A 24,583-nucleotide genomic window follows, 5' to 3' on the forward strand; every position below is an offset into this window, starting at 1 on the left:
GGTCTTTACAGTCTCTGAGCATTCTTCCTTCAGGTGATGTATTGGTTTCTGACCCTCCTTGGGCACGCCCTGTAAATATTTACACACCTCCAGTCAAGGGGTTTGTGTGTTTATTCAGAGAGATGACAATTAATAAGCAGGAGAAGGAGATCTGAAAGCTGCTTGGGAGTGTAGTGTTACCTGTATAATTGGTATAGGGGACAACAATAAATGCAGGTCAGGAGTGGGTGGCACATCCAAAGGATGTCTCTTTTGGAGGGATCTGAAGAAACTTTTTCTTTGCTTTAGATGGGGAAAACCTACTTTGAGCATCCACTGAGTGATGTTAGAATTGCCATCCTTGAAACAACACATTACTCACTGATGCCACTAAACTTTCCCTTACAATTCTGCCAGATGGCCTGCTTGGTCCCTTCAAACCTCATAGCTATTTTCAGCCCCTTGCAGCTGGATGGCCATCTGTGGCACTGATAGAGTTAATAAGGATGAACTGATGGTTTTTACAGCTAACTGTGCGGCAATGGGACAACAGAGATGCTAAAGAATATTTACTGAAAAGCAGAACACTTGTTAAAAACCCCAAATATCCAAGCACACATAATTACCACAGCATATCATGCTTTCATTTTGCAGCTTTCTTGATAACTTCTGGCACAGCTCTCTGGCAGGGAGAGTGTGGGTTAGCGAACAAGCCATCCGTGCATCCTTTCCCATCCTTGATGTGCCAAAGAATTGGATACAGCCCCAGCTGAAGCTTTATTCTTGGTTTAATGTGCAGATGCAAGTGGCATACTTATGCTTTTGCTGAATGCCTTGTATCACCCAGACGAGGTTAAGGGACCAGATACTGAAGGACAAGGTGAAGACACTTGAAGGTGACTTCTTTGGAATTCATTACATTAGTGTGAGCCACATTATGCACCTCCTCCTGCATGTGCCTCGTTGGGTACAGTTGCTCACCAGAGGGGATTGTCTCTCACCTTTGATACTGGAAGAATACAAAGCCTAAAACAGGTAAGACACAGACTTTTCAAACTCAAAGTGTGATGCATCTCAGCCTAAGTGCATGCTGGCCTGCTCTGACTATTGCTAAATTCTGGTGCTCATTCATTTTCCTTTGTCTTTTTAAACAAGAAGTTTGTTGAGAGACATCCATGTCTCCTTCCCACAATTTCTAGGTTCCTGAGAGATTCAGCTGGGTTTACCCTGGTGCGGATGAGGAAATATTATGGCCCAGCCTAAATATCTGCATGGATCTGGGGCTTGACTATGGTGCACAAAGGGAACACCCAGCTGTGAAATCTGTCTACAGCACACCCATTTCTTGCTGGTTTTCACCCCTTTTTTTTTGCACAGGTAAAAACCCTTTCAGCAAGGTTGCAGGTGGCAGCATGTTACCATGGGAGCTACCAGGGAGTTGAGCACTGGTTACTGTGCCAGAAATATGTCCTGATCCCAAGTCACTCAGGAGCACTGCAGAAGTGCATCACCAGGCTACATGGTGGTATGGAAATGGATGGAGGTTTGGATGTGATATTCTCTGCTTCTGAGCTGTATCTGATGCCATAGGGAGATCGGCTGCGTTATGGCTGTTGAGTCTCTGGTGTTAAAGATCAGGTTTCTGTAACATGGTAGAGTTCAGTTCATCTTGTTTGGCAATGTTTGCCTGCATTTTTAGATTGTGTAAGTGCAAAATAAAGCTCCTGACCCTTCCATGAGGGTTTTCTTCTCTCACAGAGGTTGTCTTCAGCAATTCTTTCAGCAACACAATTGCTTGAAGAGTTTATTTCAGAAATGGGAAGATGGTCATTAGGATTTGCAAGAACTGCTCCCATTACTACCTTGGTGGAGGGGCTGGGGGTTGCAGAAGCACACATAACTCAACAAGATCTCCTAAATTATTATCTTATACCTTTAGCAATACCCACAGGTCTATTCCAGGGGACACAGGCACTTCAAGGGGGTAATTGCCACTTACATGGATGTCAGTACAGCCTGGGAGCAGTGAGAAGCTTTACCCTTGCTTACAGGTAAGCAGCACAGTCCCAGGGAGATGAAGCGAGCTGTTTGATGCCAGCTATGAGGCAAAAGCAGGCACCAAGCTCAGACGGCTTTTGCGCTTTCCCCAGCACTCTCCTTTCTCACTTGAAATGCCTTTTTCAGCTAATGTATGTTGCAAACAGTTTCGCTCTAGTTTTGCTGTATGGCCTTTTACAAATTCAATTACAATCCCTCTTTTCTTACCACAGTTCAAATTGTTCTCAGCCTAATATCATATTTGTCAGGGTTTTGTTTTGTTCTCCTTGCAGCCCAAGATGTCCTTGTTCTAAGTCATAGCATCTTCTTCTCCTCACAGCCCTGCTACCTTTGCATGGAACACTTCTGCTGCTCTAAAGATACCAAAAGGTTTTAATTACAATTAAGCCAAGTCATTTCTACAGCTTCGAGCTGCAAATAAACAGCCTGTTTTGGATAATGAAGGTAATGGTTTGCGTTTCAGCTCTACTTCTAACCTCTGATTTTTGCTTGTAATATTTTCTGTGGGTAAATCAATTTTTTCTGCCATTGAATGTAGTCTTTCTTTTCTAAAACCCACTTGCAAAGCATGTGTTTCATCATATCCTTGTTACCCTAGGACATGCCTGATGTAGTTAAACTAGGCTGTAGCCATGCTCTTTTTCAGAGGAGCCTGGAATTGATAGGAGAAATTGTTGTTGTCTCTTATTGCTGTCAAAGAAAACAAATGTAATCAGGTTATTGAAAGCCAGGTAAAAAACAAGCGATGCCAAGAGATAACTGTTTGAGATAGGGAAGTGAGATGCGTTTTGTGACCTAGTGTATGAGCTTCATGTAGTGAGACAGTGCAGTGGTGTCATATGTAATATTACAAATTAATATTTGTATTTACAATATTTACAATGTTAATGTAGTGCGCAAGAAAGTGGGTAGGCAGGAGGGGACTCGGGACGTTGGAGCTGTCTGTGACTGTCAGCAGCAACTAGCATGGGTCCCCTCTCTCAGAAGGTGGTGACGGGCTACAGGTATGTGCTAACTTTCTTTTTGTGAAGGCTTAACCCTTGTTCTGTGGGTAAAGGCAAAATTTCCTGTTCCCACAAACACATGGTTATACACAAAACAGTGAGAAGCCGATGAAAAGGAGTCTCTTGACAACACAGGGAGTGTATTTTGGATGTGGATGTATTTTCAGAAGCTACAGCATGGCTTACCATATTGTGTGCTGGGCTCAGAACACATCTGTTCTGGGGTTACAACCCTTCAGTATGGCCATAGTTACCTGCAGGCTACAAGCAGGCTATGTCCATTGGCTGACTGCTGTGCCTTATGCTGTTAAGCATACTCTTTATTTTCAGAATTGTCCTAAGTGTGCTTTACTAGGGCAAAGTGGCTTTTCTAGGTTGGGAACTAACTGTGATTATTTCCATTATAAGAAATATAATATGCATCATCAGTACAAACTGACTTAAGCCAGCCAAGGAGTTATCATTATAGAGTATTTTCATTTAGGTCACTTAAAGCCTTGATTAGTTAAATACTGCTATGTGATTTCTTTCTGAAGTTTAATCCACAATCCAGATTTTTGATTAAAATAAGTGCAATTTCAATCAGGTCCTAACAGTGACCACACTGTGGTTTTAAAAACAGAGTCCTCAGATGCCACTGCTGTTGCCTTGAATATTTCTTCAGTACATGTTGCTAAAACTGCCCTTTGAATCCTGCCCCAAGCATTACTGCAGTGCCCTGCACCAATTTTAAAACATCTGTTTTTACTGTTTCACTCTGCTGCTACATGCTCCTGTCTGGCTTTAGTTTTGTACATGAGCAAAGTCACAGATAGAGCCTGGAAGAGAAGGGAGAAAGGGACACTGCTCATCCAGTTTGGGGGTGACATGAATTTCAGCCCTTGGTGACATGATACTAATTTGAGTATTTCTGTGTTGTTGGTAGATGGCATCTTCTGCTTCTGCTGTAATTTCATTAATTAAAGCAGAGCCTTTAGCTCTGTAATGCTTGACCACAGATTGCTTCTGTTCATCTTTGGTAATCTTCAGTAGGACCCCTGGGCCACGTCCTAGCTGCGGTAGTGAGTTAAACCTGTTTCCTTCAAGACTTAGCTGCTGGCTGCTTCGTGAAACGCAGCTCTCCTGTCTCTCTATGCTTCCCATGTATTATGCTTGTAAGTGGCCCTTTTCCCAAGGAGATGGCAGGGAGCAGACTGCTTCTGCATGGCTTCACTTACAAAGCATCAATGTTCCCTTCGAGCTGCCCAGGCAGCAGTAGTACTAACAGAGAAGAGCAGGGCTGTGTCCACAAAACACATTATGCAGTGGAAAGCTGCACAGGCGGTTTGGAAGCGATCCTAACAGAAAAAGGGAAGAAGAGAAATAGGGAATTTCTAAATGCATTTTTACAATTAAAGTGCCAGTTTCAGAGCCCACATGAGCAGCAAAGTACTGCATGTGTGTATCACTTTAAAGACTTGCCTAACCCCTTTTCCAGAACAGAGCCATTAACTCTTTTCTTTAAGCCAATAATCAATGAGTGCCTAATTTGTTACACTGACACTTTTGCTGGTTTCATCTGAATGAATTAATTAACAGCGAAACCTTTCCTTTCCAGATGTGAGAGTGGATGGGGCGGGGGGTCTCAGCAGTCAGATAAATTTTGACCTTTGTTGAGTAAACGTTTAAATGAGGTTAAGCCTCAGAATCTTGTTGATCGAAGATATGGTGTCTGCTCTGACAGATCTGATGGGCCTGGGAATACATTACCTGTGGCTTCCAGAGGATGTCTAGGCAGTGCTTTGGCTCTGTGGTCTTGGCAGGGCAACCGGGAAGTGGCCAAAATAGGGAGTGGAGGATGTAAAAATAAAGCAAACTCTATCCTGGCTCCTCTTCCACAACTCCAAGGCACCTCTCTGTCTTAATCTGTAGAGCGGCAACTTGTCCAGGAGTCCCTGGCACCTGCACTGTGCTAATTGAAGTGCATTTGGATCAAGGCTTTCTCAGCGTGAAGTGCAGCTTTTCTTTATGAAGTACCATCTCTAATGCACCTCATGTTGATGCTAGTGTGAGATAGGGGCATAGTGAAAAGAACAGAAATATTATCAAGGTACACCTCGAGGTATAGCACTCGCTTTAATTGCTTCTGGAGCTCTTCACCTGGGCCTCATCAATAGGGCTAATTCTTGAAGGAATGAGAACATAGGCAAGTACAGAAGTGTGCTCAATTTATTTCCCACAAGAGATGGTTGAATTGTTTCCCCTTTGTTATGAAGATTGATAAGAGCAATTGGATAAAGCCTGGGCTGCTACTTAACCACCCTTTGATCTTCCTGTAGCTGGGTGGAGGCTAGCTGCCAAGCTGAGATGCTAGGGTGCACTGTGGCAACACCCAGGGGGGAAACAGGGACCTGGGGCTTTTTCTTGCTGATAGGGCAGCACTTGAAGATTCAACCAAGAGTTGCAGTTTGGATGGATTAATGCAAGATACTTATGCTACGGAAAACTTGCAATGCCAAAGGGGCACAAAGAAAATGTTTTACAGATGGAGATGGGAGTGTACAAGGAGATCTGCTAACATATCACAAGGAGAGAAAGCAAAATTATGAGGAGCAAGCGCAGGTATCCCTCTGCTGTGGGGTCAATAAACACAGACGTTTATGAAGGGAAAGTGTAAAACAGACTGATCAGAGAATCAGGCCATTGTTTGTTTACTTGTTTGTTTGAAATTGCATGTGTTGCTGTGGAATGATGGAACATACAGATTTAAAGGCAGGTCCCTGCAAAATACAATTCAAAAGGGTTTTGACTTCCCATAATACAGCAAAACAATCACAGCGGTTAATATTTTATTGTGGAGTAGTCTCACAGAGTTTGGAGAAGGAGATGAAATAAATGAAGAAGAGGAGGGGGAGAATGGGACTTTCACTACCTGCTTTTGAAGACAGCAATAGCAAAACCAGGGTGGTATCCCAGAATTTTGCTGGTTTCCCCAGCATCTCCTTTAAGAAGTTGCAGTGCCACCACTTTGGTTCCTTGAATGCAGAGGTACTTCTCCCGAGGAACTCCAAGCTATTGACTTGTTGTGGGTTTGCTTTTGCACAAATACGATTATAAATTGAAGTAGTGGGATTCAGTGTTCTGTGGCTGTTAATAGGCTCACTGTTTACATGCATGCATACACTTAGCAATTTATAGTAATTTCCGAGTGACTAACATACTATTGTCTTTGTTTCTGTTAGAGAATGTCTATTGCTTTGCAAAGTCAGGGTCAGGGAAAGGCAGATTTTAAGACTGCTTGTGGCTTCTCGTGTGTATTATCATGACAGAGTGTTTAGTTACGTGACTGGTGCTTTTTCCCCTTGGCTGGGCAGAAAGTAGGTGGTACCTCAGTAACAACATGATGCTTTGACATTTCCCTCCTGGATGCCAGCTGGATTGCTGACAGCTGTTGACTTTGGTGCTTGCATCTCTGGTGAGTCCCTTTTCTGTCAATATACAGTGGAAGGGGTGAAGCGTTGGTCTCTCTGGTATGCATCTGACTCATGCGTAAGATAGACTGCTGCCCTCCTGGGTCTGCACACTCATAAATACCCTTGGTTCCTAATGCTCTGGGATTGGATCCATGTTATCACCACCACAGGATCAAGCCATGACTTAAAAACTTGAAATGGCTTTACACGGAGAACCTTTGGTGGGTCTTTCTCCACAAATTTAGCTGGCATCTCTCCACCAAAGCCATTTCAGTGCTGAGTGCTGGATGGAGTTGTCCTCACAGACCTGCCGTAAGCAGAGCAAGAAGCTGCAGAGCTGTGCCGGTGGCAGATGATCTCTATAGTATCAGGGTAGGTACACAGCCAAAGGACTGATGCACCTGCTGCAGTCTTTGCCTAGCAGAGGGAAAAGGAACCTTGAATCATGCCAGAAACTAGACCTTTGCAAGAGACACTCAGCATGATTCAGTCTCAGTGCTCTCCTAAATAACCACCTTCTGCTGGGGGTTGTATTTCACTCCATGGTGCTGAGCACATCCATGCCTTTGTGCTGCAGGGACCGATCAGCCCAGCCCCATGGGCCATGCAAAGCATGCTGTGGCAGCATCCTTCTCCCACCCAAAAGGGGCTCTTGCATTATTCCACTGCCTTTTTTTCCCCCATCGGTGCTTGCCTATGTAATGTTCTTCCCTTACAAATTTCATCTTGCTGCACTGTGCATCCAAACGATTCAGTGATGGAGCGCACAGGGAAAAAAAATTATAATGCCATTAAAAGTTATCATAAATTTCAGATCAGCATCATTTTTAATCCGATACACAATTTTACTGCCTCTATAAAGTAGGTGATTTGCAGTGGTCTGAGGCGTCTCCTGGCGCGTTTTACTTCTTTTTAAATTAAACACACCAACTTTGTGCTGAATTCAGAGTGCGGACATAAAAAAGGGGGTAAAAAGGAGAGGGAAGGGACATCAGATGGGAATTGCAATTGAATCTTTATATATGCCATCTTGGTACTGTGGTACTAAATATAGTGCCAGGTAAATAGATGTGCTGAAATATTCAGAATAAAAAACAAATGTTCCAATAGCAGAGAAACTGAGCATGGAAAATGTTTCCCCTGCTGCTGTGCTTTGGAGGCTAAAATGCTGTTGTTTAAAACACTCTCTGCTGGAAGATCTTGTGTATCTCATGCATTAAATTATACACTGTGCACAAACATGTATTTTATATCGTATATTACGTGGATTCTAAGCTGCCCCCCCCCCCCAATGGAGTGAGCAGTAAACTCAGAATATCCAAATAATATAAATATGACATTATGCCATTTTCTGATATGAATTTTTTAAGACTGGAAACGTAAACAGACAACATTTCATGGGAAAATACTTGAAATTAAGATTAGAGATGGGGTAATTATGCGCTGGTGATGAGCACTTCACCTGCTTGTAGGTCCATTGATGTTACAGCCTGACAAAACAGCAATGATGGCAGGATGGGGTGGTCCCTATCACCGCTGTTTGCCCAGTCACCCTCAGTGATGGGGGAGCAATAGTTTGCAGCTGATCTCATGCATATCTCTCCTGTAAATACATCCAGCCTTTGCTCAAGGTCTCAAGGAGATGAAGAATTAGCTGGTGGCTTTGGTAAGCTGTTCACTTTCACTGCCTTCAAAAAGGCAAAGTATTTCTCCAAGGTAGTTCTGAAAGGGTTTGTTTCTGTTGTGACTTGTTAAATTTTCCTAAAAAAAAAAAAAAAAAATTATATTCAGTTTTTCATTTTATTGTATTTTTTTACCTGTAGTGATGGCCATATTGGCTATTAAAGAAGATTCATGAGGCTCTGCAGGGCCATGCCAGAAGACCATGGGGTTGAAAAGTAACCTAGAGAAAGAGCATGTACAGTTGCAACCTCTTTGTTTCCTAGACTGAGAGATCTTGATTTGAATGAATTAAATTGCCCGCGATAGCAAGAAGCCAAAGTAGCTCCATTTCAGTGGGACCTTCCTGCAGCAGCTCTTGTTTTCACTGGGATGAGCAGTGCAAGAAGAACTTTTCCTGTGGTTTGGGTTAATTGGGTGTAAAATGACTGAATGGAGTGGGCCAGCCCTCCTGCCCTGACACATCCTCATTTCCCAGCTCTTTGCTCTTGCTTGTTTTGAGCCAGGGCAATTTCTTTCCTGGCTATGGGCTTTGTCAGCAGCTCCTGATCTCCTTCAGACTTCCATGCATGGGTTTGATCTTTCAGCATCATTTTTCTTTCCTCCCTTCAGTTGCATGCAGTGCAGCGAGCTGCCTTTTCCCAAAACTACTCTGCCTTCAAGTGCTTTCCTATCAGGCTCAGCACTCTGCAACAGGCCCAAGGGCATGATATTTTATTTATTTTGATTTATATAATTAAAGAGACATCAATCCCCGACTTGAGCCAGCCTTGTGCTGATGATGTGGTAGAACGCCACTGGCGTTTAAAGGATGGTTTATTTTAACCACTGCTCAGACAGACAGTCACTGACACCATTTAGCAGCTTGTCATTGCTGCTTGCAGGGAAAGCATCTCCAGATCTCAAAGAAATGGCAGTTTGCTCAGGAAAACTGCCCGTGTCTGGTGGAGGGGATGCACGTTTCCTGGGCAATTCCAGGCTCTGACCTCTGCTGCTGCACCAGGGCTGTTCTGTGGCTCGCAAGGGAAGGACTGCCTGGAAGCATTCCCAAAAGTCCCTTCCTGTGCCTGGTACTGGCTGCGTTCTCCTCCCTGCTGCATTTGTAAGCGCAGCAAGAGAAAGAAAAATGATCTAGGGAGCTGTGCTCCCCTTCCCAATCTTTCCCATGGTCGATCACTGCTACAGTACTCTGGAAATCCTTCAGCCCTGACCCCGCTTTTTTCACAATGCCATTTTTGTGCACCAGATTGACAGGACTCTTGTGCAGAAGAGAGCTGGGAGTTAGAAATCAAGATGACTGTTTGCAGCTAAAAGGTGCCTGAGCAAAGGGGAGAATCCTGTTTATAAAAATGCAGTGCTTTAAGAGAAAGCAGGTATCAGATTTACCACCCTTCTAAAAGCTCTGTGTCCATCCTGCTGCACACTTTGAGATGGGAGTCCTCCTGGCTTTATCCCATAGGAGCATGGCACAGCCTGGGCAGAAAGTAACTCCTGGGGCATGCTGATTTTATGTCTTTCAAATCCAGGGCTTGCAGTAGGGCCATCTTCCCTACTTATTGAACTACAAAAGAGGCTAAAACCCACATAGTTCTAAAGAGAATTGCCAAATATTGATACTGGGAGAGAGCTGACATTGTATAAATAGTGAATAATGCTTTTAATCACACAGACTTTCATTTTCTGGTAGTATAGCTGATTCCATTCAATTCTCCTGGCTGGATCTTCAGCTGGGTGCCTGGCTTTTATTTTAAAGGTGGAAAACAAGGACAAAAAACCACCCCACTATTAAAAAAATGTTCTTAAAGTGCTGCTTTTAAGAAGGGGAATTCTTCTGTGGGGGGGTTTCACAGCTTAAGCCACCCATGGTGATCCCTCTTCTACATGATGATCTCCTCTCCTACACTTTTGCCTGCTGTGGTTGCATTGCTGTGTCTCTGTTTTATTTCAGGGACTGCTTTCCTGCAGATGTTTACACTCTCGCTGGCTGGGGATGGAGGACAGGAATACCCTGGACCCTGCTGATGTCCCTCCATCCCTGTCTGTGTCCTCCTGTCACCTGCCATCAGAAATATGGTATCACGCTGTGCTCTACTGCCCTCCTGCTGATGGGCAAGGAACAGGTAAGGGTAAGACAGGGCTCATCCAACCATGTCCGCCAGCAGGGAAAGAAAAACTTGCTTAGGAAATGAAAACCTGCTTGTTTTCTCTTTCTGGGCTGGGAGGAAGGTGATGTGGGACCCTCGGTCTGTGCACACTTGGGGTTGTGCTTTCTGTCACTGCAAGCTATAGATCTGGTTTCACCACTGTTTTCTGCTATAGAAAAGAAAGCTTTTGAGATTCCTATATTATTCTCTTGCTACTTTGGCATACTGTTAATGTTTTCTCCCCACCCAAGTCAAAGAATAATCTTTGTTAAAAATCACTTTACTAAACTGGTGAAAAAACTCATAGCAAAATGGTATTTTTTTTCTTGCTTCTGAGTCAAACCAGGACTATTTTTAGTTTGGGGGTGTCCAACAACTGTTTTCCTTCAGCACCTCCAAATATAAGCAAACAAATACGTATTCTCGCAGCTGTCTCCATCCCCTCTGAAACCCCAGGCACATGCAGGAATTGCTTTTATGCATTTCTTTCTATGTACTAAGGAATCCTTACGCTTTCCTTTTCAACCCCTGCCTCTGTTTTGCTATCAAGCATTGCTACTGACTGCTCCCTGCCACATCCTGTGATGGAAATATCTCTGTTCCGCCCCGGCACTGTGACATGCTGTGTACAGACTGTGTGAGCCTGATCTATCCCAAGGTGTCATTAACTCTGCTTTCCCTCTGTTACCCATAGTGTCTTGATGGCCTGCTTTTTAGCCCTGTAAGACTTTACCATCCCTTTTTATTTTCTTTCCTACATCACCTACTTCCTACTTGCCAGCAGGGGAAGCTGGATATGCATGGATAGACCATCAGAGGTGATCGTGGTGGATCTGCTCGGCAGGAAGGGCAAGAACAACGCTGTGCAGCAGCAGGACCTACAAACCAGCCAGAGGGCAGAGAGAGCAAGCCCAATACCTTCCTCCTTCTGTTGCTTTTTGTTTCTTTGGTCAGTTTTGCTGCTTGCAAATAACAACAAAAATTAAGTGTCTGGGTTTTGGTCCCTCCTATAATGGCTTCTAGTGGTTCCTTCATCCCTTGCTGACTCCCCCAGGGTTTGCAAACTCATTTTGCACAAGTTCAAGATGTTCTCAAAGTCTTAAATGGGTAGTAACTCTGCCTCAGAGTTTCAAGATGGAAAAAAGTATCCCTAGCAGGCTCCAAATATCTTCATTGGCTCATTGGCCAGTGAGCCAGTGCCCTGAATGAACTGAGAGTTTGCTTAAAAGTGGGAGTTTGGAAATGATTCTCATGGTGGTATCAGGTGGTAAGTGATTTGCTGTGGAAATGCTTCCCCAGATGCCAGAAGTGCACCAACTTGTGGCTAGCTGGAGCAGATATCTGGCTATCTGCTTTTCCAGCATTTGATTTTCAAACATTTGATCTGGGTTTATTTTCATTTCTTTCTTGGCTGCTCATTTGGTTTGTGCTGTCTTTTCCTGCTTGTTACTCGTGAGCTGTCTCGCTGGTACCAGCCTGACCTCAACATATCAACAAGGCGGATGGTGTGGTCTAATGGATAGGAGGTGGATGCCTCTTTCCCAAAGCACAGGTTCAAATGCTGCTGCTGATCTCAGCTTTTAGTATAATATGTACTCAGTTGGGATGTCTGACCACCCAAAGTCTGGTCAGGGCCAGCTGATAGGCCAAAAGAGATGATAGGCCTTCACAGAGTGAGCTGACCTCAGGAGTTCCATCTTTTCGGCATCTTCTGATCACAACCACAACAGGGACCTTGAAATCCCAGGCAGGTGAGGTGTACACTGGGGATAATCAAGTAGTGTAGATGGTGTTGTAGAGGCATATGGGAAGAGAAGCAAAGATATAGGCCCATAAAAATGACATTTGAGGATCCAAGATCCAGTATGGGTGGTGAAGTATGATCTGCACTAACCTCCCTGAGCTTTTTGAGAACAACTGCAAATGTGAAGGACAGACAGAACACAACTTGCATCAGGGGGAATTACTCTGTATTAGGAAATGGGGCACTTCTCATATCTGGAGCAGGCAGGGGAGTCTGGTCGCATCCACAACTGGCTCCACCAAGGAGAGGCAGCACATCAAACCTCAAGCAATTTCCTTCTCTGTGCAAATATCTAGCTGGGTGCTTTGGAGGGGTCCCTACATGGCAAACACACCCAAATAGGAGCTGACACTTTCCATCTTCCCCTGCTTTGACAGCACTGGCTCCGAGCAATCCCTTAGGATCTGCAGGCAGCCCTGTAGCACTGGCAGCCGTCAGGGCAGCAGACCTGGAGACACGGGATGCTCTTTGCCCGGTCACTGGGGCCCCACTCCCTGCCTCTGCACTGCAGGGTGAGCCTCAGCTCTCAGTGATGCCTGGGTTTACATGTGGGTGCATAGGTTTAAGCTAGGCCCTTAATGCTATATGAACATTGTTTTTTTTTCCCTTTATTTCTTTTTTTCCTTCCTCTCACCCCCCCCCCCCCCCCCCATTTATTTCTTTTTTTTTTTTCCTGTGGTTTGGTTTCTCTCTTAACAGGAAAAAATGATCAAAAATAAGAAAACAATCACTGTTTGAAAGTGAATGAAGGGCGCTTTCTCCCCTTCCCCCATGCTTTTTTCCTACTTTGACATCTCAGTGGTTTTTTTTCTTTTAGCCGTGGTTTCTGGGATAGGTGATAACTGCCAGTAATAGGATTAGCATTGATTTCTTTAGCAAGAACAGAGATGTGGCAGTTCCAGCCATTTACTGAACTGCCAGCTTTGAAATATCAAAAAAAGAAAGAAAAAGAAATCTGCAGAAAAAAAAGCTTCTTGCAGCATTTTAAAGAAAGGAAAGCCTATGTGAATTAAAATACACACACACATATGCACACGCACACACATATACCCGTGCATATAGAGTATATAAATATATATTATATGTATATTATATATATATGTATCTCGCTTGGTGCTTTTTTTGTTAGTGTGTGATAAAGGATCAAAAGAACTGTCTCTGTTCTAAGCTTCAAGAAAGCCTTTTTTAAATTCATTTTGCTTTCTTTAGCTTTCACTTGCTAACATATTTTAGGAGCTAATCTTACATATTTACTATTGTATCCTGACTTTTTTTAACCTTGAAATGCAAGCAAAGACAGAATGAGAAAGGGGGGAAAATAAAGGATTCAGAAGAAAAAGAAGGTGGGGATGTGCCTATGGAAGCTTGTTTTGTCTCTGCTCTGGAGACATAACATGAAACCCACCCAGTGCTAACTTTGGTGTGGCACATTTTCTCCTTGCTGCTAATAGCAGAGCTCTGGAGAGATGTGGATTTGAGGTTCACCAAAAGCTTGGGTTCTTCCCTCAGTCTGTTGCAAGTCCCCACATTTACTTCAGTGTGCCTGACCACAGAATCCCAGGCTGGTTTAGGTTAGAAAGGATCTTAAAGCTCATCCAGTTCCAACCCCCTGCCTTCCTCTACAACAGGTAGAGACCTTCGTCTAGAGCAGGTTCCTCCAAGCCCCATCCAGACTGGCCTTGAACACTGCCAGGGATGAGGTATCTGCCTTTGCTAAAAACATTTCATAAGGGCTGTAAACTAAGGTTGGGCAAAATCAGCAGTAGCTTAAAAGTCAGAGTTTTGGGAGACTGGAAAGATATCCTCTATCCTTCCCTAAATGCTGTAATATATCATGTATTTAGTGGCTACCTATCATTTCACTTTGACTTGCATTTAGCCCTTGTAGGAAAAGAAGGTCCAATGGCAACATCTGCAAACAGAAGTGGAAGGTCATATGTAAGGACTGAGTGCTGGCTGGGAAGATGCCTGCAGTTTCCAAGATCAGAGTTGCTTCTGAGCACAGTCCAGGTCTTGAGGAGACCCTTGCTCAACACTTTACCTGCTGATCCCCAAGAACCCAAATATTGTGTTGTTCAAAACAAGACTCAAAGCTTGTTGTAGAAGCATTAGTCATCTCTCATTGGGTCTTGAGCTGACAAACCACTTCTATAAGAGCTTATCTTTCTGCAAAGGGTGCATGCAATGACTCACTGTGCAGATGCACAGCAAAGCTTGCATTAGGCTGGAATTAGGGCTCATTTTCAGCCTGTAAACCCAAAACAAAAGAGCAACCTCAAGTCATAGCCAGCCAGAAGAAAGCCCTTAGTGCATGAGGAACTGGTACACAATACCTTGCTTAGTTTTCTTCTCTAGCAGCATCTCAGCTTCATAAGGAGTTTGGGATGGATGCCCATACAAAACCAAGTGAAAAAGTGAAGAAAGGAGATCATCAGATGTGTTATTTGTAGTTGCAGTCAGGATTCACTAAACTGCTTGCAATTTGCTTGTTTCACATGTAAGGGAATCTCTAGGTAGTGCTACATAAGGTGATCAAATGCCCCCAAAGAGAACCATAAATAGACCCAGCCTGATTTAGATAGGGTCACTTCTCTACATTTTCTGTACAAGAAGGGACACTGGGCTTGATTCTGTGCGGGACCTCTTGCTGTCCGCCAGCAGGAGATAAGCCTCTCTGTTGTAATGGACATCAATTCAGCCATGTGCCTTTTACCATCATGGTGTGAATCTCCCTTAATTTGATAGGAGTCACATGTGTATTTCTAGGCACACAGGCTGATGCCTCACCGGCTCCTGGAGATTTGCATTTCTGTGTTCTTATTAACAATTGTCCAAAGATCCGTGATGCTCATTTCACAGACTCACCTTCATTGTGCCCTCTAATCCACGTCCCCGGGGTCTACTTCTGACATTCAAGCTTCAGAGCAGCTTACAAGCCTTTATGGTTTATTTTAACATCAAACTGCCGAAGGAATTATTGTTTCTTTTTTCTGCAAACATGGAATTCCTTCCTCCATCCCCCCTCCTTCAAATGCTTAAAGACTTGCCATGATTCCACCATGGGTAAAGGAATGCTGGGACTGGTGGTGTGGTTGTGCTTCTAACCTTACAGCATCAGGACTCTGGAAGTATGTCTCAGCAAAACCAATAAGGCAAAACCCCCAGTTGCTCTGGAGATGAATGGTGGAGGGAAAGGGTTGTGTGATACAGTCTTCAAAAACATCAAAATGGACTAATCCTGTGTTCTTGCATGAGGCAAAGCCAAGAAAGGACATGTTTGGATGTGGCAAGCTGAAGGCATAGTGTTATCTCATCTTTTCAAGAGTTAATATGCAATCTTTGCTCTCTTGCAGGAAGAAGGTTCCCAAATTGTTGAAAAGAGCATTTTCATGAGTGTGCCTGGACTAATGGAAATGTTGCTGAGAAAGTTACAAGGATCAGGAGCTGCCTTCTTTTTCTGCAGCTGGCCTGGTTGGATTTGTTGGATGGTATGACCAACACAGTCATACTCCACATTTTCATGTCCTTGAGCATCCCAATACAACTGTGTTGATGTCTATTCCAAGCTTGATGGCATTTGCGCTGGCTCACCTTTTGCTAACAACAGAGCATCCTGGAGCTAGCTCCTGGACTGGAAGACTTGTTGAGCTTGTGCCCAAGGGGGTGATTGCAAGGGCCACCAGGGACTCTGCAAAACTCACCCCTTTGCTGAGAGAATCTCTTCCAAATTGCTTAAAGATGTGTGACATTTCCTCACTAGAAGCAAGTCTAGCAATGCGTTATATCAAACCATCTCTGTAGTTGTTCTGCAGGATGATGAAAGCCCTGTGCTGACATTGCTGTTTGTTCCCCAGCACAAATTGCTGTGCTGTGTCCAGGCTGGTATGGGGTTTGTTGCACTGGTTTTGAGACACCCAAAACCAGCTGAGAATCTGTGTGATGACACCAGCAAAGTCTACTGCACTTTTTCGAGTTTCCAGAAGCTTCCTGACTGATGCCACCAATCTAGAACATTTCTAGCCAGTTGCCTCCCACAGTCCTCGGACAAGCGTCTTTACTGTGGCCCTCTGGCCTAAACACAAGCTCTATTCTGCCACAGTCTCCCATCACGGTCTCTCCAGCCTATAACACTTTAAGTATCTTTTCTGGCCTTACTACTTGTTAATCTACAAATATTCAATGCCTGGAAAATAGATTCCAAAGAAATGGGTTATAATTAACCTTTTCCTGCCACACAGGTTCAAACATTCTCATCTCTTTCTCTTTAATTTCCTGAAATTAACTGTGCTACAAATTCTGTGCACACCAGAGGACGCTTAGAGAAGGGAGCAATGCCAAACTCCTTAAAGGATCCCTGTCCCCCTATGTCTGTGCAAGTGTTGGGGCTTTTGGCTTCATGGATCTAGCTGTATTTCAGTGCCTGACTCTTTTATGTTTTAGATAATGTTTTTACAGAAATTTAAGCTTCAGCAGTGCTTAACATAGGCAGCTCCTACCGTAGTGGCTCTGTTTCATGGGAGATTTGGAGACTAAGCAGGTCTTCTGGGATGTTCCTCTCTAGATCTACCAAAACCACACAGTGCTATAGAAGTGCTGCAGTATCCAAAAAACATTGAACATAGCAGACTGATGCTTGCTAGGACAGCAGTGTCAGTGAAATCCTAGGCTGAGAGAGGTGGAAAGGACCCTGGGATGACCTTTGCAGCAGCATCTTTTAAATCCTGCTCCAGGTGGGTAGTGGTCTTGTTTGTTTCATAGACACCTCCACCAGTACAGGCAAAACCTTCTCCCCCAATAGCATGTCTCTGCACTTCAGCAGCCTCATTTCTGCATATCCAGCCTTAGCCTCTCCTGCTGTGGTTTAAGCTCATGACTACTTATCTTACCTACCAGGAAGAAAAGCTATCCCTTCCTCTTTCCATAAGCCTTCTCTGTACTTGGAGATTATAGCAGTGTCCCACCTCTCCTCCAGCTGAGTAACCCCAGCTTCTTCAATCTTTCCTCAAAGGCATTGTTTTCTGGTCTTGTGATAATTCCTATCTTGATTTTGTGGACTTGCTGAAAAACCAATGAAACAAACAAGCCCAAACATTTCATATGGGAAAATGTAGATTCAGACTTAGCAGAAGAATTGTGTGAATTTGTTACAATTTCAGGAAAGTGCCTCATTTTAACATGTTCTAAATCTAGTGGAATTGAAACATGTTTCCTTATTTTAAAAATGCAGTGCTTTGATTCTTCCGGATGAAATGATGATTCATTCAATAAAGTACTAACCCTAACCCTTCAGTCTGTCCCACTGATATTGCAGTGCTTATAATACAAGATCCCCTTCAGAAATTTCACAGAGGCCCCAATAAAATCCATCCAGTCTTTTGCTTCCTTTGGATTACTTCAGACAATAATTAAAACTGCACTGTGAACTTGCCCTCTTGCTTCTTGGAAATGCTCTGGCCTGGGGTTCACAACCAAGCGTTGGCTCTGAACTGCCAGTGGGAAAAATAGGATTTGTAATTTGGGGAAGATGCTTTGTTTCCTTCTAGGTGGGAGCACATACCTGGGATGTCAAGGTGCGGGGCTTGCCACAGATGGTGCCTTTCTAGCCTGTCACCTCATGTGGTGCCTCTGTGGCCAGGCAAGACCCAGGTGCACCAGGGAGAGGTGTTAAATCCAGAGGGGTGAGAGAAGGCCAGAAATACCAGAATAGTGCCATAGAATGGGACACGCTACTGTTCCCATTGAAATAAATGGAAGGACAAGTAGCATCCAATGTGGCATAACAAAGCGCCGGTGAAAGATAGGAGTGTAAAGAAAGAACCTATAGTGAAAACCGGAGAAGGGAAAGAGAACTAAACAAGAATATACAGTCTGTTAAGGCTTGCAGGGAAAAGATAAGGCCAGCTCAGAGAGCAGAAAGGCTTAAGGGGAATAAAGAGAGCTTTTACAATTATATCAGGGAAAAGGGAATACTAGAGAGAAAGTAGTTCCATTAATAAATGAAGAGGGAGACAAAATCAATGTGTTGCTAAAATGGTAGAGCTACTGAACTCCTTTGCTCCAACAGTATTTAACAAGGTGAGAAGAGAAGAGAAAAGGGGCATAGAAGTTATAATATAATGAGGGCTTTGACAGTGTGATTCTTCAGGGGAAAAGTGGCTTGAGGGAGAAGGCACCTTGGAAGACGAAAGATGCAGTACAACAAATAGATGTGCATGCCCAAGCCTTTTGGGAACCACTCCATTAAATTGTTGGCAATTATTTCTGAAGAATACTAGGAAAACAGGTAAGGATGGCCAAGTGTGATCTGGATATTCTTTATTTCAAATGACCAACCACGGGAAAAAATAACACCATCTAGTGAGCTTACTAGTCCATTAAGTAATAAAATCATTCCCATGTAAAATACCTAACAGTGAAAAATAGTTGAGCCTTGGGGAGAAAACTGCAATGCTGTGGACAACAGTGAAAGTAGGCAGTGAAGGACTGTAATTTATGGTTGATGCTTCCTTAGTGTCACATTCCTGTGAGCAAAGCAGTAATACTACAGCAGGGTCTGTAGAGGGGTTGTGTCTGGCTGCAGGATGCAGCTCACAGGTGACCTGTGATGCGCAGCACATTGCTGTGCCTCATGGATATGTAAATGGCCATGCAAAACATTCATCTTTGGGATGAGAAATGCTATTTCCCCCCCACCTTTTTGTTACAAGTGATTAGCTGGAAATTCGGAGAGGGATGGGGTAATCAAAGGGAATAATGGAAAAAGTGGATTTGCAAAAGGTCTTAGAGAATAGTGAGGTGCTAAAACCAAGCAGCACTGGCCAAACTGTGCTGGTTATATCCCTGTGAAGCCTTCCAGGGAATTCAGTGGGGAGGGAACAAAGTCCTGCAAAAAGCCTCAGAGAATTCCGCTTCTGAGGGAGAAAACCACCTCATTTTGGGGTATTTCTCTGTTTGCCAAGGAGTCTGAAAAAAGGTGACACATGTAAAGAATGACACTTAAAAAAAAAACAGGTTGAGGTTTTTTCCTTAACAGAAGATGGGTATTAAATCGCTATTTTTAACAACAGTAATTTATTCAATTTCTATTTGAGGTGTAACAATCCTCACGGTTTGGCACTTTAGCTACCTATTGCAAAAATGTATTTTGATAGTCTTCACTATAGTGAAATTAGGAAGTGGTACTCAGATAAAATGCAACCAGGAGTGACTGGCAGGTGTAGGGGAAAGTGGCTGAGCTGCTTTAGTTCCACACGCCAAAACAATTGGAGACATTCTTCCCACCCAGTAGTCAGCCAGAGGCAGCTTCCCAGAACTCTGAGGCACTTTGGCTGATAAATTCAGCTGATAAATTCAGTGCTTCAGTGGGTAAATTTTGGGAAGATAATCTTATAATGCAAGGCTTGTGTTCTTCCATCTGCGAACACCTGCCATTCGTTCCCATCTGAGGAAATGGGATGCCAGACAGTGTGATGCTCAGCTGTTTGCTCCCAGAGCAATGCTCACAACTGAAGTTATGGCTTGGTTGCTTACCAGAGATCATCAGGCTAATTTTTCCCCATTCTCCCTATTTATTTATTTATTTACATTTGTGTTTCTTAGAGCTCCTGAATGGGAATGGTATCTATCAGCACTGGTCTTCCAGAGCCCATTTGTATGGGACTTGGTCACTGATCTTTATTTGTGGGCTCTGTGTCCTAGAGATCTTTATGCCTGACGTTGTCTATGGAATGTGCTGCAGTATTATTTACATCTATCAGGGAAGGATAAGTCTTTAAAGCTAAATAAGCTTGTTAGCTCTCATGAAACCATCCCTTCTAAGCTAAGGACCGCTTTCAAGGCAAGTGTGGTTTCTGCTAGGCTCTGAGACCTTATAACAGTCTTCCAGTACCTAAAGGGGGCCTATAAGAAACCTGGAGGGGGGCTTTTTACAAGGGCCTGTAGTGACAGGACAAGGGGGAATGGCTTTAACCTGACAGAGGGGAGATTTCGATTAGACCTTCTAAGGCAGAAGCTCTTCCCCATGAGGGTGGTAAGGCACTGGCACAGGATGCCCAGAGAAGCTGTGGCTGCCCCATCCCTGACAGTGTTCAAGGCCAGGTTGGATGGAGTTTGGAGCAAAGAAGGAAGATGTCCCTGCCCTTAGCAGGGGTTTGGAACTGGATGAGCTTTAAGGTCCCTTCTAGCCCAAACCAGGCTGGGATTCTATGATCTGACACTGCTCCAAGCCACCTAGCTTGAGTTTTGGGGTATGATCAAATCAGCCTGAGCTCCTGACAATTAAAAACTCTTGCAATGATGATGCTCATAACTTTGCCACCTCCACAAGGACCGTCAAGCTTGCCTTCACACAAAATCCCTCTCAATGCATGCAGAAATAAAATGTGACTCTTCTTGTAATCATCACTGCTCAGGTATTTTTGAATTGAGGCAATTCCTGATCGGAAAAAGGCTTTCTGCCAAGAATCAAAATTTTCTGTGAGAAGATTGATTTTCATGGGATTTCTCTCCAGGAAAATGAAATCAAATGCTTTGCCTGGTGACAAAGTTTGTCTCTGCATCTGTCTCAGTGGCTCATGGGCTTCCCAAGAAGCCCATGAACCAGTTTTGGAGGTTATGTCCATTGCAGCGCACAATGGGTGGTATTTTTGAGTGAGCCCTATTGGAGAACAAATGGGACAGGGTGGGGAGCACCTGTAACTCAAGCTGGAATGAACCAGGAATGTCAGTGCAAAATGTGATATCCTGTTCAGTACACTTTTCTCAACTTCTTCCAAGAGAAGGCTTTGGGATTTTGCCATTCAGCCTGGGTTTACTATCAGCCAGGCTTAAAATGTTGGAGCTTTCAGCATGAAGATGCGTCCTTTTTAGTTGTCCTATTTCCAAAAAATTTCCTCAGCAAGAGACAAACAAAAGTCACATTGCAATGGACTCAGCAGGGGCTCCACCTTTCCCCAGCAATGCAATGTTTGTGTGGTGAATGTTTGAGCCATCTTCATTCCACTGTAAGGAAACCATTTTGACCTGTGGCTGTTTCTCTCAGTGCCAGTTGTAACTGCCTTTCCCTGCCAGTAATCCCACAGGATTAGTAAAACCAACTGGAGCACATTGGAGAACCTTTCTGCTGCCTTTGGCAGAGCTCTTGGGATGCTGAGTCTCAGGTACATTTGTTCCTGTAGCGTTGGGAAGCTGTTTGGCCTTGGAGAAGCTCTTCCTAAGCCAACACGTGCAATGAGAACTGCTGGAATCGGAAAGGGACAGATAAATCAGGGATGAGTGGCAAGTCAATATGCTCATGGTGGCTGAGGACAAAGGAGGATTTCTCTGGCTGCATCTGGGGCATGAAAAAGGCTGTGTCTTGCCCAGAAGTTATCATTTCCCCAGTGGTACCCGTGTGCCAGGTTTGTAGCGGAGAGCGGAGGTCGGGTAGCGTTTCTGCTGATGCTCTGTGTGGCAGTCCCTTCTCCTCCTCTGTTTAATTCTTCTTGCATGAGATCTGTGCAGCAAAGGATGAATTTCAGCCATAAAGATTGCTAGACAGCCCCTGACTCTTATACCACTGGGTAAAGAAGCAGCTTCCCAAAATGCTATTACAGGGTGTTGCAATCTCTCATCCCCTATGTCCTAATACCCCCCAACCTGCATAAAACAATGGCAGCCTTTCCCTGTCAGGTCGCTTTGAAACGTGGCTTGCAGTCTGCAATAAATAGCCCTGCACAGCACTGTCATTAAGAAACTATTACAGAAATGGTTGGGTTTCCGCTTGGCTGTGTCAATGCAGAACCTGTATTTCTTATTTATTTGTTCCGTTTGTTTATTTTGCTGGACCACCCCATGAACCTGGGAGAAACATGCTAGAAAAAAAAATTATAGCAACGCCAACTATTCTGGGAGATACACGAGCCCCTCCATGTTTATCAGGTTGAGGGCACTGTATTTTGATGTCAATAAGCAATTTTTCCAGCCCGGTCTCCTGCCCGACCCTTTTAATCCATCAATATATTATTAGAGATAAAGTTGGTGGAAGCCTGCTGCAGTTAGAAGATAAATGACATCTCTGAAGTCAGGCATTAAAGACTAGATTAAGGCCTTGTGACACCGTTTTCAGTGCTCATCTGTGCACTTCTGTTCAACCTATCACACTGAGTGACAAGAAAGAAAAATAATGAACTGGGCCAAGGAAAGAAGAAGGGAAAAAAAAGGCAGAAAGAGAGAGAGATTTCCTCCCCCCCCACCCCCGACACACAAACTACATCAGTTCACACTCAGGATTAGACTGTATTTAAAAAAAGGTAAGGGGGGGAGGCTGGAACTGGATGGTACTGTATGGATTAAAAGAGGAGAAAGGGGAAGCTGAATGAGGAATTGCAGTTTGGTTTTGTCCTGGGTTTATTTTATTTTATTCATTTCAGCATCTAATTTAATTTCTTTATTTCATTTTATTTTTTTCCTTGCAGGAGTGACCTAGTTGAGCTTACAGGATCCTAAGGGTTTTGTCTGGAGCTAAAGCAAATCCCATTTAGGACCAAGGAAATACATCCTTTCGAGAGACTGAGTTAAAAAGTCTGCAGGTGGAGACCTCTCTCCTCTTGCTCCCTTTCCTTTGTCTTGATGCAGTCATGGTAATGTTTTACTTGAGTTGGTTGTTAACACCAATTTTAAAGACACGTATGCACATATATGCTTGTGTGTGTGTATGTTTCACAGCACTATGCAGGAACATTACCACTGCCCTTCCCTTCATGTGCAGGGCCCTTCAGACTGATAATGTTACAAATGCATCTTTAGAGACCAGCCATATACTGCTGAAGGATGGGTATGACTTGCCTGTGGCCTGACCATTTGCGTTGTCCTCCCAAAACCTGGGCTCCTTCCAGCTGCCACAGCCTTTGAGCAGCACTGATGCCTCAGCTCAGCATTATTTCAGGGCATGCTGCTCCTCAATATCGGCCTCAGCTTTCCATGATCTTGCTGTAGTGGAGAGGTCTTTGCCCTGTCTGTGCTGGGGAACAGAAGATGATGACAAGTCAGCCCAAGCATATTTCTCTTTGCACTGTCATGGGGCTGCACAATCAGCATAGCCCTCAGACAGAAGCCTTGTCCTGCTCTGGTGCCGTATCTGGCTTCATGGACCAAATTCAAAGCTGTTTTAGGCTCAGCAAGAGCTTGATCATGACATTTGGTCTCCAGAGACTGCTTTAGAAAAAGCTGTTGCTCCATCTTCATTTGTGGTGCACCCATCCATTGCTATCACACCATGATGACGGCTAGACGTGAAGTAGTGCCTGGAAATAGTGGCTGGTCATTGAGTTCTGGCCTCATATGATGTGATATCTAGAGAAAGCAGAACTATAATGACAGTCAAGGAGGGAGGGCAACTGAGCTGAGCTTAGCCTTTCCCTGAAGTTGAAGGGGAGAGGGAAGGGAAGAGCACAGTTGTGTGTGGGGCTGGGCATGGGCCCCTCTGTGGACCTCTTCACCTGGACCCACTGATGCGCACTGTGCTTGGTCTCTTCTACTGTGAGATGCTCAAGGTCAATGCTGACCTTTGACAGAATGGGCTGTTTGAAAGAATAAGAATATGTTGTGCATCCCCCTTTAGAGGAGCCCTCACATCACTAAGTGGCAGGGCTTTTCTTTGGAAGACACGGCATAGGGATTTCTTGTTGGAGAAAGGAGAAACTGCTTCTACTGAGCAGTTGTGTCTGGGAGCAGTGACTGCACACAGAATAGTTCCCTCAGGAGATCATTTCTCAGCCAGATTTGCCCACCCAGAACAACTGTCTCCCCAGCAAACAGGGGACCTCATTCCTAGAAGTGAAGAGGCTTTTATTCTTTTTACCATGAGGAAGACCTTTCCTTACCAGTCAGAAAGTGGGGAGAGATGCATGTCAAGGGGCCTCGTCCACCATTTGGGACAGTTGCCCCCACCAAGCAGCCTGGTGGGGGATCCTCCATCATGACATAGCAGAGAAGCCTGTGTTGAATCTAGCCTGGGATCTGACAGGCCTCACTGGGATCTCCGTTCTGTACAGTATGTACATTGCTGCCGTCTTCTTCTTTTGAAGATATTTTTTAATGTCTTAAAAGGAAGATTACTTTGTTACAATCATTCAGCAAAGGGTTTCTGTGCCTGTAGAAAATATTAATAGACTATTATGAGGTCCTACAACTAATTTTTCCACACATATCATCTGTCTTTGCATGGTTATTAAACTCCAACAATATTTCATGCAATGCTTTCCTGCTAAATTAATTTGGTTTCTTCTTCTCCTGCTTCTTTTTTTTTTCCTCCTTCCACAACCTTTAAAATTAAATTGAATCTTCATAATTATGGCTTTTTTGTTGTTCGTCATATCTTTTTCTTTTCAATTTTCCTATCAAAGTGGCTATACAGTTTAATAAAGATGTAAAGAAACAGAAATGAAAGTGTAAGGGACAGGAAGAGCTGTGTTGGGATCAGAG

General features: G+C 44.0%; 1 long non-coding RNA gene across 1 annotated transcript; it reads left to right on the top strand.

The window, feature by feature from the left end:
• Positions 1–864: 864 nt before the first annotated feature.
• On the top strand, positions 865–22,797 carry LOC134157499 (uncharacterized). Its single transcript, XR_009962340.1, has 6 exons — positions 865–1,014; positions 2,310–2,481; positions 6,395–6,495; positions 10,122–10,293; positions 15,475–15,609; positions 22,576–22,797. It is a non-coding gene; the product is annotated as an uncharacterized LOC134157499 (long non-coding RNA).
• The last annotated feature ends 1,786 nt before the right edge of the window (positions 22,798–24,583 follow it).

Source organism: Pezoporus occidentalis, unplaced genomic scaffold (assembly GCF_034315485.1).
Source record: "Pezoporus occidentalis ecotype Australia unplaced genomic scaffold, CSIRO_AGI_Poc_V1 ctg97, whole genome shotgun sequence".
Taxonomy (NCBI): Eukaryota; Metazoa; Chordata; class Aves; order Psittaciformes; family Psittacidae; genus Pezoporus; species Pezoporus occidentalis.